General features: G+C 46.4%; 1 protein-coding gene across 1 annotated transcript in view; it reads right to left on the bottom strand.

Moving 5' to 3' along the window:
- grin2b (glutamate ionotropic receptor NMDA type subunit 2B) overlaps positions 1-18,771 on the bottom strand; it is a 200,878-nt gene that overhangs the window by 28,297 nt on the left and 153,810 nt on the right. The gene's annotated exons all lie outside the window — the stretch shown is intronic.

Genomic DNA, 18,771 nt, shown 5'->3' with positions numbered 1-18,771 from the left:
TATCGAGGTACAGTGAAAAGCTTCCGTTTGCGCGCTATCCAGTCAGCGGTAAGACAATACGTGATTACAATCGAGCCACTTGCAGTGTGTGCTGATACGTGGTCAGGTAAAGCCAGCGAACCGGGATGCAGACCCAGCCCTCATCCTGAAGCTGATGTGCAGCTCTTTCTGTTGCTGCCATTGAGGGAGATGTCATTGTCTTGAAACCATAATACTCAGCTTGCCATCTCCTTCCTTTACCCCATTGAACACCTTTGCTCAGCCCACCTGGGCCTACCTGATCTCCCGGTTGCCAAACACATTAATTCCTCCTCCCATTCCCACACTGACCTTTCTGTCCTGGGCCTCCTCCATTGTCAGAGTGAGGCCCAGCGCAAATTGGAGGAGCAGCACCTCACATTTCACTTGGGCAGCTCACACCCCAGTAAGTTTACAACCCAGTATGAATATTGATTTCTCTAAATTCAAGTAACCCATCGCTCTCCATCCCCTCCCCCACCCAAGTGGTTGCACCAGCTTCAAAGTCTCTTGTTGAGTCTCGTTGTCGGCAACTCGTTTTCATCTAGGCCACAACAAACAATGGCCTGTCTCCATTATCATCGTAACTTTTTTGCATTTATTTGTTATCTGTCTCTCTATATCACCGTCTATATTTCTTGTTTCCCTTTCCCCTGACTCTCAGTATTAAAACGCCACCTATTCCTTTTCTCCAGAGATGCTGTCTGACCCGCTGAGTTACTCCAGCACTTAGTGTCTGACCCGCTGAGTTAGTCCAGCACTTAAGGACCTGTCCTACATGGGCATCATTTGCGCGTCACGCAGATGTTTTTGTACATCCCAAAATCCTGGGGCGCCGTGCGTGACCACGCATTACTACCTACATCACCATGCACCATGCGCGCGTAATGCGCACCATGCGCACATCATGTGCGCGTCACGATGCACGCGTTGTGCGTCGTGACGCGTAAATGAGGTCGCGTAAATTACGCGCAAATGACGCCCAAGTGGGCCAGGCCCTTTAGTGTCTGATCCGCTGAGTTACTCCAGCACTAAGTGTCCATTTTCGGTTTAAACCGGCATCTGCAGTTCCTTCCTATGCACATCATTGTTTAAGGTCTGGCCCACGATGTTGGCAGACGGGTGATGCTTTACCCAGATGCCAAACTGGGCATTGTGTGAAAGGTGAGGATATCAAGATAGACACAAAAAACTGGAGTAACTCAGCGGGCCAGGCAGCATCTCTGGAGAAAAGGAACAGGTCGGGACCCTTCTTCAGATTGGATATCAAGGTAGCGTCTGGTCAAAGTGATGGGCTGTAAGGAAGGGGAATAAAGTGGAGAGACAGATGGAGCCAAGGTGGGAATTGTCGGATTTGGTTCACACGCTATTACCAACCTGGGAAAATAAGAAAAGCCCACAGGCTTTCTGTCAGAATTCAAGAGCTCAAAAATAGCTGTGAGTCAGCCTCATATAAGGTGACTGATCTAAATTGCACCTCCATTCACATTGAGAAAATTGCATTCATCAATACTGCCCATTTCATTGATAAGGCCTTTGAGTTTTAATTTGTCGAAATGACAATTGAAAATTGCAGCAGGACAGTAGGGCACTGCCTAGCTGTTCATCATTTGGACTGCGTCAAAGGTCTAAACTGCACAAATTATACTGTGGCGAATATAAAGATCTCTCACAACTGCTGGCAATTGTATGTGTACGTTGTACGCATGTAGATCCAGTGCAAATATAGTGTGGTGTACGATACAGGTATACATTGTGTGGTGTACACAGTTCAAGTCTACATTATGCAAGCCTACTTTTCAGGAGTAGATACATCCCGACTTACGCAATAATTGTTGAGATGCAGCATAAGGCTTTAACCTGATTCATTGCAGCTTTACATAGCCTGGTTGCTTTTTAGTTTAATTAAGTTTAGCTTAGAGATACAGCGCGGAAACAGGCCCATCGAATCCGCTCCGACCAGCGATCCCCGCACATTAACACCACCCTACACACACTTGGGACAATTTTTACATTTATACCGAGCCAATTCACCCGCAAACCTGTACGTCTTTGGAGTGTGGGAGGAGACCGGAGTTCTCGGGGGAAACCCACGCTGGTCACGGGGAGAACGTACAAACTCCGTACAGGCAAGCACTCGTAGCCAGGATTGAGCCCGGGTCTCTGGAGCTGTAAGTGCTGTAAGTGCTGTAAATGCTGTAATGCCCCTGTCCCACTTAGGAAACCTGAACGGAAACCTCTGGAGACTTTGCGCCCCACCCAAGGTTTCCGTGCGGTTCCCGGAGGTTGCAGGTGGTTGCCGGAGGTTGCAGGTAGTGGAAGCAGGTAGGGAGGCTGACAAAAACCTCCGGGAAACGCACGGAAACCTTGGGTGGGGCGCAAAGTCTCCAGAGGTTTACGTTCAGGTTTCCTAAGTGGGACAGGGGCATAAGGCAGCAACTCCAACGCTGCCGCCACTGTGATGCCCTAAGGCTTCTACTCTTCAGCAGTCATGAATAAGGAGTAAGCCATTTAGAACGGAGACGAGGAAACACTTTTTCTCACAGAGAGTGGTGAGTCTGTGGAATTCTCTGCCTCAGAGGGCGGTGGAGGCAGGTTCTCTGGATGCTTTCAAGAGAGAGCTAGATAGGGCTCTTAAAAATAGCGGAGTCAGGGGATATGGGGCGAAGGCAGGAACGGGGTACTGATTGGGGATGATCAGCCATGATCACATTGAATGGCGGTGCTGGCTCAAAGGGCCAAATGGCCTACTCCTGAACCTATTGTCTATTGTCTATTTTCTATTGAATCTTTACTAGTATTTCTTAGATATTTTCATAATAGGGATTTGCAAGCAACTTGCAAAACCCTTGAATTTCAAACAGCAAGAATTTTACTGTATAATTTCCACTTTCAAGCAAAGAAAATATGATAATAATAATGGATGGGATTTATATAGCGCCTTTCTAATACTCAAGGCGCTTTACATCGCATTATTCATTCACTCCTCAGTCACACTCGGTGGTGGTAAGCTACTTCTGTAGCCACAGCTGCCCTGGGGCAGACTGACGGAAGCGTGGCTGCCACTCTGCGCCTACGGCCCCTCCGACCACCACCAATCACTCACACACATTCACACACAGGCAAAGGTGGGTGAAGTGTCTTGCCCAAGGACACAACGACAGTATGCACTCCAAGCGGGATTCTAACCGGCTACCTTCCGGTTGCCAGCCGAACACTTAGCCCATTGTGCCATCTGTGGTCCCAGATGATGAACAATAACATATCTAAAATAAATAAGTATTCTAACGAAACCATTCTATTCCCTGCTATCCAGTACTTGGCATCACTTACAGCCACATATATCATGATGAAGCTCCAGTTGGCCAAATATTTGCCTGCAAGGCTGCTCAGCGCGGTAAATGTTATTCCCTTGGGAATTATGCACCGACAGAGATTAATATCATCGCTTGAAGCAGATAATTACTTAAAAGTCTGTCTTTACTGAACCAGTAAAACAGCAGCCCTGGTAAAGTAAGGCTCATTAGCTTCATTTAGTCTGTGGACATCGTACAAACCAGTTTGTGTTCTACTTATTGCCACTGAAATTGTAACCTTTGGACACATGTGCATGTGAATCCCGGTATTTACAGGCTTAATCCCAAAGGACATTGTGGTCGACTTCATCTGATCAGCCGAAGATAGACACAAAATGCTGGAGCAACTCAGCGGGACAGGTAGCATGTTGTTAAGAAGGAACTACAGATGCTGGAAAATCGAAGGTAGACAAAAATGCTGGAGAAACTCAGCGGGTGCAGCAGCATCTATGGAGCGAAGGAGATAGGCAACGTTTCGGGCCGAAACCCTTCTTCAGACTGATAGCAGGTAGCATCTCTGGAGAAAAGGAATGGGTGACGTTTCGGGTCGAGACCCTTCTTCAGACTGAGAGTCAAGGGAGGGGGAGACACAGAGATAAGGAAGTGTAAGGTGTGAGAATGAGACATCAAAGGGGATGAAGTTCGTGGATCATTGTTAGCCAGGAGAAGGTAACAACAAAGCAAACGGAGATAAAATGTAATCAGCAATGGTTAGACTGGTCGGAGGGGGAGGGATGGATGGAGAGAGAGGGAAAGCAAGGAACTTGAAGTTAGAGTAGTCAATGTTTATACCGCTGGGGTGTAAGCTGCCCAAGCGGAATATGAGATGCTGTTACGATCAGCGCTCCCTCAGTGACTGTAACTGAGATGGAATAATGGTGATAATTTGGTTTGGGGCTAATAATGGCTTTGGACTGTGCACTGTAAGTAAAAATGCAGGGTCTAACAAGTTTAACTTGCCTGTTTTATGAATCCTAATTATTTTAACACCTAGTAAAGATGCACTTATGTTTCTTGTTCCCCGGGAATCCCTGGAGCCTAATGATGATTCCACAGTGATGCCTGGGTGTGAATTCTAACATGGGGTGACTGTGATTACCATACGGTCTAGAGAGAGTGAGGACTTTATTGGAATCGAAGTATAAATGATTGCACACCAGGCTCTGTTATATATCCACACAAGCACACGCACGCACACACACACACCACACACACTCACACTTAGACATATTCACTCAGGCACAAGCAAACAGAGACAGTGAAACACAAGCATTTGCACACACGTGCACATACATTCATTGACACATCTACACATAATCAGAGACACACAGAAGAATACATATCCACGTGCCTACACGAGCCCTACATACACACACACATATACAAACACACACCTATACAAACACACACCAAGACATATACACACAATCACACACCTATGCATATAAAGACACTGACATACAGACACTGACCCACAGATACGCACACACATAGGTACCTAGACGTACATATACATGTGTACACATACATGCACATATACAGGTGCACACGCACAAACACACACACACACACACACACACAGACAGGCACCTAGAGCCACATATACATATACAAACAGGTGTGTAATAATAATAATAATGGATGGGATTTATATAGCGCCTTTCTAATACTCAAGGCGCTTTACATCGCATTATTCATTCACTCCTCAGTCACACTCGGTGGTGGTAAGCTACCTCTGTAGCCACAGCTGCCCTGGGGCAGACTGACGGAAGCGTGGCTGCCAATCTGCGCCTACGGCCCCTCCGACCACCACCAATCACTCACACACATCACATTCACACACATTCACACACAGGCAAAGGTGGGTGAAGTGTCTTGCCCAAGGACACAACGACAGTATGCACTCCAAGCGGGATTCGAACCGGCCACCTTCCGGTTGCCAGCCGAACACTTAGCCCATTGTGCCATCTGTCGTCCTGTAGACACTCACGCACATACACAGAGGCATCCAGCCACACACATATTAAATACATGTAACAGCACACACTTAAAAGGACATGAACACATCGAATCTTGCTTGCACAATTATCTTTGGTCCACTGTTACGTTGTATTGTATCTGAGAATGTCAGTAGTGGATGCCTTGCGGCGCTCGGACAGGTAAAACGTAACCGTTTTTTTCATCACGAGTATTTTTTTTACTCGTGGACATTTTTTGCCGTTTTGAAACAACGTCACGAGTTTACCGGATTTCCCGAGTACCTACCGTTACTCGTACGAGCCGCTACGAGACATCCACCGACTCCTACGGACATTCTCCGAGTTCGAATCAGGGGATAACTCGGGAGAACTCTTGAATTACCTCGTACAGTGGGACAGGCCCTTTACTGTTATACCACCTTCATTGTTACACCCCACTGTTGCAATTGTAGTGTCGCACCATGTAACGGACACAGATTCACAGATACAGACATAGGCCATTCAGCCCATCTCGGTTTGCCCACGTACGCTAATCCCGTTTTAGCTCACGTTCATTGTTACAGTATTGTTACAGGACAATATTGACCATTGTTGTTGTATTCTGTTGTTATGGAACATAAACATCTTGTTGTACTGTTACACACTCACATAGGTGAAACCTAATGCCCCTGTCCCACTTAGGAAACCTGAACAGAAACCTCTGGAGACTTTGTGCCCCACCCAAGGTTTCCGTGCGGTTCCCGGAGGTTTTTGTCAGTCTCCCTACCTGCTTCCACTACCTGCAACCACCTGCAACCTCCGGGAACCGCACGGAAATCTTGGGTGGGACGCAAAGTCTCCAGAGGTTTCCGTTCAGGTTTCCTAAGTGGGACAGGGGCATTACTGTTGTACACTATTGTGACAGGAATAGACTTATCACTGTTACAGAATTATTGCAGTTCCATCATGGTGTGCCCTCACTGTTTACATTCAATTTCACTGCACATCTCGTATGTGTCTGTGACGAATAAACTTGACTTGACTTGACTATAATATTCCACATTAGTTAAACTCCATTGTTCCACATTACAATGAAACACTTTCCCTCTTGGTGCATTTCCACAGATAACACCTTCACATAATGCACTCTCGTACCAGCATTGAAGCACTACCATATTGGTCACCTCCCATTAGTGCACACTGATGTTGCAGACTCTATTAGTGTCCCTGTTACATTTTAATATTGACATCACGATATTGCTGCACTTGCATTTTGTGGTTTGCACTGTGGTTATAACGTTCCCTCGCCATAACTGCATTGTTGCACCACGGTATTAATGCTCGCTCAGTATTACACTCTGTTGTGCCAGAACATATTGGTGCACCCTCATTTGTTACACACCATTGTATCACTCCTTTTAGTGCACTCTCATTGTTTCACTCTGTTGTGACACATATTTATGCACAGTCGTTTCGCACGATTATTACACCACTATTTGTCGCATCCCTGCTGTTACGCTGCATTGTAACACACCTGTTGGTGCACCTTCACTCTGATGTGACACCATTGTTGCACTATTGTTACACCACCAGATTGATGCACCCTCGCAGTCATTCTCTCTTGGTACATTGCAATGTTGGTGCTCTCTCATTGTTATGGGGCTGTCCCACTGTACGAGCTAATTCAAGAGTTCTCCCGAGGTTCCCCTAATTCGAACTCGGAGAATTACGGTAATGGCCGCTCGTAGGTACTCGGGGCTCTCGTGGACATTTTTCAACACGTTGAAAAATCTTCACGAGTCTTCCCGAGCTTACCGCGTTTCCCGAGTACCTGCCGTTAGCGTTACAAGCCGCTAAGAGACGTCCCGAGCTCCGACGTACCCGCTACGTACATTCTACGTGCTTCCACGAGTTTGATTTTTTTTTTAAACTCGGGAGAGCTCTTGAATAAGCTCGTACAGTGGGACAACCCTTACACTCTATTGTTCATCACTATATTGGCCCTGGCGCATTATAACACTAGATTGCTACACATTGTATCGGTGCACTCTTATTGTTACAGTATCGTTACATTTCCACATGGAAACCCCCTTGTTGTTGCACTATGGTTACACACCATATTGATACAAGCTCACTGTTACACTGTATTGTTGCGCACCATTTTGAACAATCGTTTTGTTACTGTCAATGTACCTGTACATATGACAATTGAACAATAAGACTCTTGAGTCTATTGCCACACAACCATTTGATACAGCTGATTGTTACACACTGTACCAGATCGCTTTCTTTGGTACAATATCATTGCAGCCAGACTGTTGAGTTTAGTTTAGAGATACAGCGCGGAAACAGGCCCTTCAGCCCACTGAGTCCGCGCCGACCAGCGATCTCCGCGCACTCACACTAGCCTACACACACTAAGGACATAATTTCACTGCACATCTCGTATGTGTATGTGACGAATAAACTTGACTTGACTTGACAATTTACACATACACCAAGCCAATTAAATTACAAACCTGTACGTCGATGGAGTGGGGGAGGAAACCGAAGATCTCGGAGAAAACCCGCGCGTTCAACGTGCAAACTCCGTACAGACAGCACCCGTAGTTAGGATGGAACCCGGGCCTCTGGCGCTGTGAGGCAGCAACTCTACCGCTGTGCCACCGTTCCGCCCTGGCTGGTTGCCATTTGTATTTTGTCATGCTGATATAGTTCGCTCTTAGTTCTCCCTCAGATGAGCTCCCTTTGAATGAATGATTGTTTTGGAGTAAACCAGTCTCATGTGCATGGCTAAATCACTGCACACTCTCAGAATGATGCACTGATGTCTCGAAGGCTCTTGGCTCGACACACACTCGATTGTTAAGACTCTCAGATTGATTCACAGTCATCGTTATGGCTTTAGATTTTTAAATTGCAGATCGCTGTGTTGCAATGACATAATGAGAAATAAACCTCAGCACACTGCCAGCTTTCACACCCAAAATTATACATCATAATTAGTACACTTTCAGACTGCCCTATGCTTCTTGATAAACACTCAGGCTTTACTCAGATTAAACAAACCTGCAGATGCTGGAAAACAAACCTGCAGATGCTGGAAAATTGAAGGTACACAAAAATGCTGGAGAAACTCAGCGGGTGCAGCAGCATCTATGGAGCAAAGGAAATAGGCAACGTTTTGGGCCGAAACCCTTCTTCAGACCAATCTGACGTTGGCATCAGTATCTATATCTATCTATATAATATTAAAACTCTGTGGCTGGCTGGCTGTGTGTGTTTCTGCCTGACTTGTGGGTGCCAGCCTTTGATTCGTTGCTACGCCAACACCAGACCCAGAAACGCCCAGATTTTTTCCATTCCGGTAGAGATTTCACTTTTCATTCCAACTATACACTCCTCATTAAATTTAGTCGTGTTTATGTACACATTTTTAATAAAATCCTTCTCCCCCCCCACTCACTCATTTTGTCGCCTCCTGCTGGCCAGCGACCATAACGGCTGCTGGCACCCGCCTCAAACACGCCATTTAAAAACAGCCGCACTGCTGATTCCTGAGCCGCTTGAGTTGGAGGACCACATCTCCCGTGGGGGCTATGGGTAGGGAACGGCTGCGTTGGGGGAGAAGACCCAATGGGTCTGCACTTGGTCTAGTATTCTTTAAAATTCTGATTTGGCACGTTTATCAGTTCACAGTTTAGTTTGTTGTCACGTGTGCCGAGGTACAATGAAAAGCTTTCGTTGCGTGCTAACCAGTCAGCGGAGAGACAATACATGATTACAATCGAGCCGTTCGCAGTGTACAGATACATGATAAGGGAACAACGTTTAGTGCAAGGTAAAGCCAGATTTACCGACAAACCTGTACGTCTTTGGAGTGTGGGAGGAAACCGAAGATCTCGGAGAAAACCCATGCAGTCACGGGGATAACATGCAAACTCCGTACAGACAGCACCCGTGTTACACTCTGTTGTAGCATACCTTTCAGTGCACCTTCCATGTTTCACTCAAGTGTGATAGAACATATTGGTGCACTGTTGCACACTCATTTAATGTATCCCCATGGTCACACTTTGTTGATGCCCTTTCATCGCTTCACTGTTATGACACAACATATTAGTTACAGTTTTGTTTATTGTCACATGTACCGAGGTACAGTGAAAAGCTTCAGGTGCAACCTCATCTCCATTACACAGCTACATCTCTTCACCAGATAAAAGCTGTCCAGGGTCTGACCTCCCCAGAGGAGTATGGGTGAAGCTCAACAGACTTGGCACTGGAGTTGGGCGTTTCAATGCCAGCGTGTGGAGATGGGGCCCAGCTTGTGAATGCGGAACAGAACAACAGACAGACAACCATGTCATCTCTGGGTGCCCGCTCTACCACCCACCAAATGGAGCTGTGTCAGGGCCTGGCAGACATTGACGCCAACAACAACCTGGCTGCTCAACACCCGGCTTGAGATCTAACTATTCCTTTGGTTTGTGTTTCATTCGCAAGAAGAAGGGTACAGTGAAAAGCTTTAATGTACAAGCTGTAATAAAAAGCGTTAGTTACCCCACTAGATTTGTGCACAATCAAATTCTACACAGCCATCATCCAAAGCATGCTCACTTCATCAATTACAGTCTGGTTCAGCAGTTTAGACACTCACTCCCGTAATAAATTACAACGCATAGTTAACAAAGCATCCAAAATCATCAGCACTCCCCTTCCATCAATAGAATCACTCCATCACAAACGGTCTGTGTCAAGGGTGAAGAAAATCATCTCTGATCCCTCCCACCCAGCTCACCACATCTTCCACCTGCTGCCATCAGGAAGGCGCTACAGCTCACTGCCCGCCAAGACATCTCGATTTAAAAACAGTTTTTACCCACACGCAATCCGAATTCTGAACACACTATGATAACAGCACATATCCTCCCCATGCATGTACTGTATATTGTATGATGTTGTGTTTTATGTTATGTTTGACGGGAATCAGCCTACCTTGTAACATCCTGTACTGAACCTGAATTCCACCAGCTTGACTGTGTGGTCATTAAATAATCTAATCTAATCTAATCTAATCAGACCTTTTTTTTACACTGTTATTAAATACCTTATTGGTCTGCGCACATTGTTACACTTGAACATTTGAAATTTACATTGGTTCACTTTCACCTGAAATTCTCAATTAGATATGTTCATTGCTCACGTTCTACAGATATTTCACACTCTATAATGCATATTTTCAGATTGATTTGGAGAGAGATTGCAATTTTCTCAAGTTTAATACACTCTCTGAAGAATGTACCTTCTGTTGCACTCGCAAATGTGTACCATGCATTGTAGTATCCTCTGGTTTCTCAACTCTAGAATTGGTAAGTTCAGATGGTGCACACATCCTGGCACTCTCTCAATATCGGCTTACTCTCATCAAGGTAAGTTTATGGGCAGCGGTAGAGTCGCTGCCTTAGAGCTCCAGAGAACCGGGTTCGATCCTGACTAAGGGAGCTGCTGTATGTTCTGTGTTTGCACATTCTCCCTGTGACTGCGTGGGTTTTCTCCGGGCGCACGGGTTTCCTCCAACACTGCAAAGACATGCGGGTATGTAGGTTAATTGGCTTCTGTAAATTGCCCCCAATGTGTCGTGTAGTGCTAGTGTACGGGTGATCGCTGGTCGGCGCGGACTCGGTGGGCTGTGGACTTTGACTTTGACTCTGACATCGGGGGGGAGAGTGCAGTGGAGAGATAAGTTTTTTTGGCCTTCCATCACAGCAATGTGATGGATGTTTATGTAAATTATGTTGTGTCTTGGGTCTATTTGTTTGTAATGTATGGCTGCAGAAACGACATTTCGTTTGGACCTCAAGGGGTCCAAATGACAATAAATTGAATTGTATTGTATTGAAGGGCCTGTTTCTGCGCTGTATCTCAAAACTAAACTAAATTATACTGCCAGACTAGGGAGCTCCCATTTACAGTGTGAGTTGGTTTCAACTTTAGACCCATACTGTCCAATGTCGGCTCACGACCGTAATTCATGCACCTAGATCGCCAGAATCGCAAACTGAGGCACGATTGAATTAACAGACCCTCGAACAGGTAAGAGCCTGTCCCAATTGGCCGTCATTTACGCGTTACGCAGATGGCGCGCAAAGATTTTGTACATCACAAAATCCTGTGACACCACGCTTGGCCGCGCGCCACTGCCTATGTCATCACGCACCATGCGCGCGTAATGCGCATCACGCGCGTGTCACGACGTGCGTGTCGTGCATCGTGACGCGTAAATGATGTCGCGTAAATTACGTGCAAATGACGGCCAAGTGGGACAGGCCCTATAGATATTTCCGCTGACGTGTTCGCAGATTTTTACATTGCCATGTCGGCACTCACCATCACTGTTACAGACTGACAATTGATGAGACTGACGATGTACAGACCGACGAGCTTAAAGATGATTATACTGCTTGGCCAGTGTTCCTTCCTTGCGTCACATATCATTACATTGATTGCAACGTGAGTGTTTTCTACTGATACAGTGCTCAGACTGGCCCACTCTAATTGCCGCACCCTCAGGTTCCTGTGCTGCAAAGTCCCTCTGTTCTCTTTAGCGCATTGCCACATCAGTGCAGCCATGGATCATTTACTCTTATTAGTTAACACCATTTTTTACATTGTGTGGGAAGGAACTGCAGATGCTTTGGTTTAAACGGAAGATGGACACTGCAATGGCAATCTCAAACCTTTCCATTGTCTTTGCTACGCAGGCAGTGGGGTGGGGGCGGGGAGGAAGAGCAACAGATTTATGCAGTCGATGATAATAACAAATATTCCTGTTGTTGTTTCCACACGTTTCATTGATATATTTCATTGAAGTTGTTGTAAATGCAAAGAAGTGAATATACCAGATCCTCTTTATTCTTATACTTCTTGTTGTTGCGTATGGCGTGCACAGCCTAAAGTTGTCGGTCAAGGGTAGACATCCAGGCCAGGACAGCATCAGTTACTGGGTGGATGGCTTTGATGCCCCCCCAGGGGTAAGCCTCAGTGGGCAGTCAAATACAACTTCTTATACAAATTGTGGCTTTCCATTCTTACTATCTGAACTATATTCAGTAGACAATAGACAATAGGTGCAGGAGTAGGCCATTCGGCCCTTCGAGCCAGCACCGCCATTCAATGTGATCATGGCTGATCATCCCCAATCGGTACCCCGTTCCTGCCTTCTCCACATCCCCTGACTCCGCTATTTTTAAGAGCCCAGGTCTCTGTGGCTGTGAGGCAGCAACTCTACCGCTGCGCCACTCCGCCACCCTTATCAGATTATTTACATCACTCAAATTATGTCACAGCTGCATTGCTTATTGATATACTCAGACTGCGTTGACTACTGAATCTTTGCTACGGTATTATGCTCGCAGGTTGTCTCCCAGGCTTCTTACTGCTAAATCAGTATAATCCCACTGATCCAGTAGGCTTACTATTAAATCGGCAGCATGACTGTCACAATTTCTCATCCTCTCAATGGTTAACACTGATGCCCAACCCGAAAGGACTATTTCTTCAAGAAGGAACTGCAGATGCTGGAAAATCGAAGATAGACAAAAAAGCTGGAGAAACTCAGCGGGTGCAGCAGCATCTATGGAGCGAAGGAAATAGGCAACGTTTCGGGCCAAAACCTTCTTCAGACTGATGTAGGGTGGGGGGGGGGGGGGCTCGGGGGGGACGTCTCCCTCCCCCCCCCCCCCGAGCCTCCAACCTCATCGTTCCCCAGCCCCGCACGGCCCGATTTTACCTCCACCCAAAATCCCCCCCCCACCCTACATCAGTCTGAAGAAGGGTTTCAGCCCGAAACGTTGCCTATTTCCTTCGCTCCATAGATGCTGCTGCACCCGCTGAGTTTCTCCAGCATTTTTGTGTACCCTATACACTATCTGTTTTAGATACTCCCATTGGAGTGCTCCTAAATTGATGTATTCAGATCAGTGTATTCTTACTTGTACACAGTTAAACTGCAGCACTGTTAAAATGGTGAGCAGTCAGAATGGCTCCTATGTGGAATGCCACTCGCCCAGCCCCAGTACACTCTTCATGGCATGTGCCCAGATTGCAGCAATCACAGGTCGGACACTCTCAGCTCAGTACACCGATGTGCTCTCACAAACCATTGCCCAAGGACTGTGGCTACCGCACACTCTTGGTAAACATGTCGTCTCGCTATAACGGACCTTCTGGTGCAGATTTGGACTGTGCACTCCGACATCAGCTTACCCTCAAAGACAAATTCCCACATTGTTACATTCAAATTACCTCGTTCCTTTAGGTACGTACTCATATTCGTTTTGGGACACAGTAAAACACGCTTTGATACATTGACAAGTTGCTGGCTGCCCTTATTGAACAGCTACGCCAAGTACGAGAAAAGTCAACTATTACTGGAACATTTTCTATTACAAGGCTAGATGATGCTGATTTGTGTGGCTCAGTTTGGTACACCTTAACGCTGATGTACTTTCATTCAGAGCGTTTTAGATTTTGCATTCATTTGCGTGCAAAATGGCTGTTGTTTGACTGGTTATGATTAGATTCTCGGAACTGGCCCATTTTCAGTTTGCTGAGCTCATATTCTGTGCTCTCACTGGTACAACAGAATGTCACCGCAGATTATTGCACTCTCGTTTGTCTGCTCTTAGAACGTAGGTGTCGAGGTGATTACAGTTGGGTTACTGCAATCAGACTGAAATATTGCAGTTTCTCATATTGGTGCACTTCAAATTGATGCATTGTCTCCCTGTCCCACTTAGGAAACCTGAACGGAAACCTCTGGAGACTTTGCGCCCCACCCAAGGTTTCCGTGCGGTTCCCGGAGGTTGCAGGTGGTTGCCGGAGGTTGCAGGTAGTGGAAGCAGGTAGGGAGACTGACAAAAACCTCCGGGAACCGCACGGAAACCTTGGGTGGGGCGCAAAGTCTCCAGAGGTTTCCGTTCAGGTTTCCTAAGTGGGACAGGGGCATTACACACTCACACTAGTGCACTCTCAGGCTGTTGATGCATTGTCCCGCTTACACACTCGCACTGATGCACTCTCAGGCTGTTGTGCTCAAATTATTACTGCTAGATCCTACTATTGTACACATACACATGTACCTATACATATATACTAGCAACCTCCTAGATCGCCACACTTATTGTAACTGCTCCAGATTCCACACCGTGAGTTTTGTACGATCAGACTAATGCACTCAGATCTCTTCATCCTCAGACTCACAGGCTCTGAAACATTAATTGCCACATTCGAACGTTATATTGATATGAATATAAAATGTAAGATTGGTACAATCTCAGAATTCCACACAACTATTGCTTCCGTTTCATGAGTGCATTTGCAGATTATCCACACACATTGGTTACCTCTCAGACTACGAGAGCATTTGACAGGTTGGTACATTTGTTTTAGATCCATGCCCCAAGTTTTTATATATCACATCCACCTGTAGGTGGATGGGTCAGTTTGCACATCTTCAGAAAGCGTAGTTCAACACAATAGGTTTTAGCACAAACCAAGGGTGCCTAGTGGTGGCAAGGGTGAGCCGCTTCGGTCAAGGGTCACACTGGCACTCTTAGTGTGACCATGGTTCCAGGTACCCAGTGGCACAAATACCACCACTGATTCAGCAAGATCCCACAGTAACTGGGCAGAATTGAAGACCTGTACCGCCAAACCTCCGCCAGCCATTAGCTTATTCAACCAACGCCAGCAATTGCATCCATTCCACTGGTTGGTGTAGCAAATCTGAAATAAGAAGCAAGAGCTGCTGGAAACACTCCACAAGGCAGGCGGCATCTGCGGGGAGAGAAACAAGAGTTAACATTTTTAGCTTTTATATAGTAACTACAGATTTTAGCTCCAAGATTCAAGAGAGTTTATTGTCATGTGTCCCTGATAGGACAATGAAATTCTTGCTTTGCTTCAGCACAACAGAACATAGTCGGCATTGACTACAGAACAGATCAGTGTGTCCATATACCATTATATAAATATATACACACATGAATAAATAAACTGATAAAGTGCAAATAACAGATAATGGGCTATTAATGTTCAGAGTTTTGTCACAGCCAAGTTTAATAGCCTGATGGCTGTGGGGAAGTAGCTATTCCTGTACCTGGACGTTGCAGTGTTCAGGCTCCTGTACCTTCTACCTGAAGGTAGCGGGGAGATGAGTGTGTGGCCAGGATGGTGTGGCCAGAACAGTAACTACAGTTCAGATTAAGGATGGGACACAGTAGTTAGCGTGTGCCAGTGATGGATACACTATGTATCAGGGTAATGTACTAGGTAGGGGATTACTTTGACATGGAAGCTATTAAGGTCAAAAGGTCATAAGTGATAGGAGCAGATTAGGCCATTCGGTCCATCAAGTCTACTCCGCCATTCAATCATGGCTGATCTATCTCTCCCTCCTAACCCCATTCTCCTGCCTTCTCCCCATAACCCCCTTCTATCCACATACCTGTTCAAATGGCTTCCAAATGCTATTAGTTTTGGTCCTCAATTTGAGGAAGGACATTCTTGCTATTGAGGGAGTGCAGCGTAGATTGACCAGGTTAATTCCCGGGATGGCTGGACTGACATATGATGAATGAACGGATCGATTAGGCTTATATTCACTGGAAGGCAGTGGAGGCCAATTCACTGGATTTTTATCAAAAGAGTTAGATTTAGCTCTTAGGGCGAATGGAATCAAGGGGCATGGGGAGAAGTGATTGTGGATGATCAGCCATGATCATATTGAATGGCGGTGCTGGCTCGAAGGACCGAATGGCCTACTCCTGCAACCATTTTTCTATGTTTCTATGGTGGTGGCCCATTGTAGATGAAGAGAGCATGGTTGTGCAGTCTAATGTATGGGTAGACAAAAGTGCTGGAGAAACTCAGCAGGTGGAGCAGCATCTACGGAGAGAAGGAAATAGGTGACGTTTCGGGCCGAAACCCTTCTTCAGACTTATGTCTTATGGGATCAAGTGTGACTGACGAGTCCGATTCACGAGCCATACACGCGGCGGAGCAGTGGGGACACATGAAGGCCGCATTGGGGGAGAGGAGGGAGTGGAGAGGGATTTAGCCTTCCTCCTGTCTCTGGCACTAACGAAGGGTCTCGACCCAAAACGTCACCCATTCCTTCTCTCCAGACAAGCTGCCTGTCCCGCTGAGTTACTCCAGCTTCTAGCACTAACGAGCCGGCTTTGACGATTGTCTTCCTTGCCACTGGCAAGGGTTTCCCCTTCTACTGGGGCTCGGCCTGCTCACTGGCGGTGGGCCTTGATGCAGTCCGTGAACCGTGCCTTAGGTCGCCAAGGTTGACGTAAATTACAGCGCCAAAGAAAAGGGTCATTTTAAAGAGCAACAAGCCCACTGAGACTTCCAATCCCCAGGGTTGAAAGGGATTGAAATCCAATGGGAACAATGCAGAGACCCTAAGCATTATCCTCCAAAGCTTCTTGCATTCAGGAGCCACTCCCACCTCTGTAGTAATGAGGTACCAAACCTAGGCAACCTTCCCCTGGTTCTCCTCGAGATCCTTCACACTGCCACCCTACTTGTTCATTGAAAGCACGCAGGTCTGGTGTAGACGCAGAGTGGACACACTTCGTAAAGACTAAAGCTGTAGTTGTACCTTCCACCACCTCAAACACCCATAAATCATGACCCAGAGAGCAGTGCTGAACTACTATCTACCTGTTTGGTGACCCTCGGACTATCCTTGATCGGACTTTGCTGGCTCTACCTACATAGAAACATAGAAACATAGAAAATAGGTGCAGGAGGAGGCCATTCGGCCCTTCGAGCCAGCACCGCCATACATTGTGATCATGGCTGATCGTCCCCTATCAATAACCCGTGTCTGCCTTCTCCCCATATCCCTTGACTCCACTAGCCCCTAGAGCTCTATCTAACTCTCTCTTAAATCCATCCAGTGATTTGGCCTCCACTGCCCTCTGTGGCAGGGAATTCCATAAATTCACAACTCTCTGGGTGAAAACTTTTTTTCTCACCTCAGTCTTAAATGACCTCCCCTTTATTCTAAGACTGTGTCCCCTGGTTCTGGACTTGCCCAACATTGGGAACATTTTTCCTGCATCTAGCTTGTCCAGTCCCTTTATAATTTTATATGTTTCTATAAGATTCCCCCTCATCCTTCTATATTCCAGTGAATACAAGCCTAGTCTTTTCAATCTTTCCTCATATGACAGTCCCGCCATCCCAGGGATCAATCTCGTGAACCTACGCCTCAATCACAAGGATGTCCTTCCTCAAATTAGGAGACCAAAACTGTACACAATACTCCAGATGTGGTCTACCTTGCATTAAACATTATTCCCTTATCATGGTATCTACAGTATACACTGTGAATGGCTCGATTGTAATCATGTGTTGTCTTTCTGCAGACTGGATAGCACGCAACAAAAAGCTTTCCACTGTACCTCGGTACACGTGACAATAAACTAAACTGAAACTGTAAATAGTCAACAAGCCCCAAATCAGTTTCTAATGACGAGCTCCATCCTGAGTCGTGTGCAGGGTCCACTATTTACAGTCCACACATTCCATTATTTGATTTGTACGGTCTGCTATCAGTCTCTCCTGAGGGACTTTATCAAATACCTTTTGGAAGACAATAAATAACATCCGCAGACAAATCCCTGTAATTATCTCATCAGAAAATTCAATCAGGTTGGTCAGGCCTGACTGCTCCTTACAAATTCACTGCCATTCTCTGATCTGCTGGGTTAGAGTTCATTCATTCCACCCATAGTTATGAGGTCTCACACACATCCAGATAACTGACCATAATTCTCCGGCAATGCCCCCTCTCATCTTTGTTCATTAGCAGTTTGGCATGTGCGATTTTTCAGTCCAAATAAACCTCCTGTGTATCCTTTCCAACACCTGGCCCTCTTCCCACTAAAGGCATTGTCCCACTGTACAAGATAATTCAAGAGAGGACTGGGCTCGGCTTGACCTCTCCCTGCCCCTCCAAGAGCACACTGCCCCACCATCCTGCTTCTCCTGGTAATCCTCGGTGAAGCACCACCTCAGTGTTCTCGGCAACCCTCGTCTCCTCGGGCTTCTGTCGGTCGATCTGTGGGAAGGAAGTGCAGAATATTACAATGTTTATCTTCCACCTGCTTCAACCATCCTCATACATTGGCAATGCCTCAAGGAGGTCAGGCACTGTGTACGCAGCACCAGACTCAACATTTCCACTCCTGTTTGTCACAAAGGTTGTAGCCCAGCGATCTACGGGTGTATCCCTGGACTGCCTCAGATCTCCACGCCGCTCGCAAAGCGTGAAGATGCAACACTAAAGCCCCTGTCCCACTGTACGAGGTAATTCAAGGGTACTCCCGAGTTTTCCCCCGATTCGAGCTCGGAGAATGTCC

This window comes from Amblyraja radiata, chromosome 38, assembly GCF_010909765.2.
Source record: "Amblyraja radiata isolate CabotCenter1 chromosome 38, sAmbRad1.1.pri, whole genome shotgun sequence".
In the NCBI taxonomy this organism is placed as follows: Eukaryota; Metazoa; Chordata; class Chondrichthyes; order Rajiformes; family Rajidae; genus Amblyraja; species Amblyraja radiata.
This window is presented reverse-complemented; position numbering and strand designations above follow the sequence as displayed.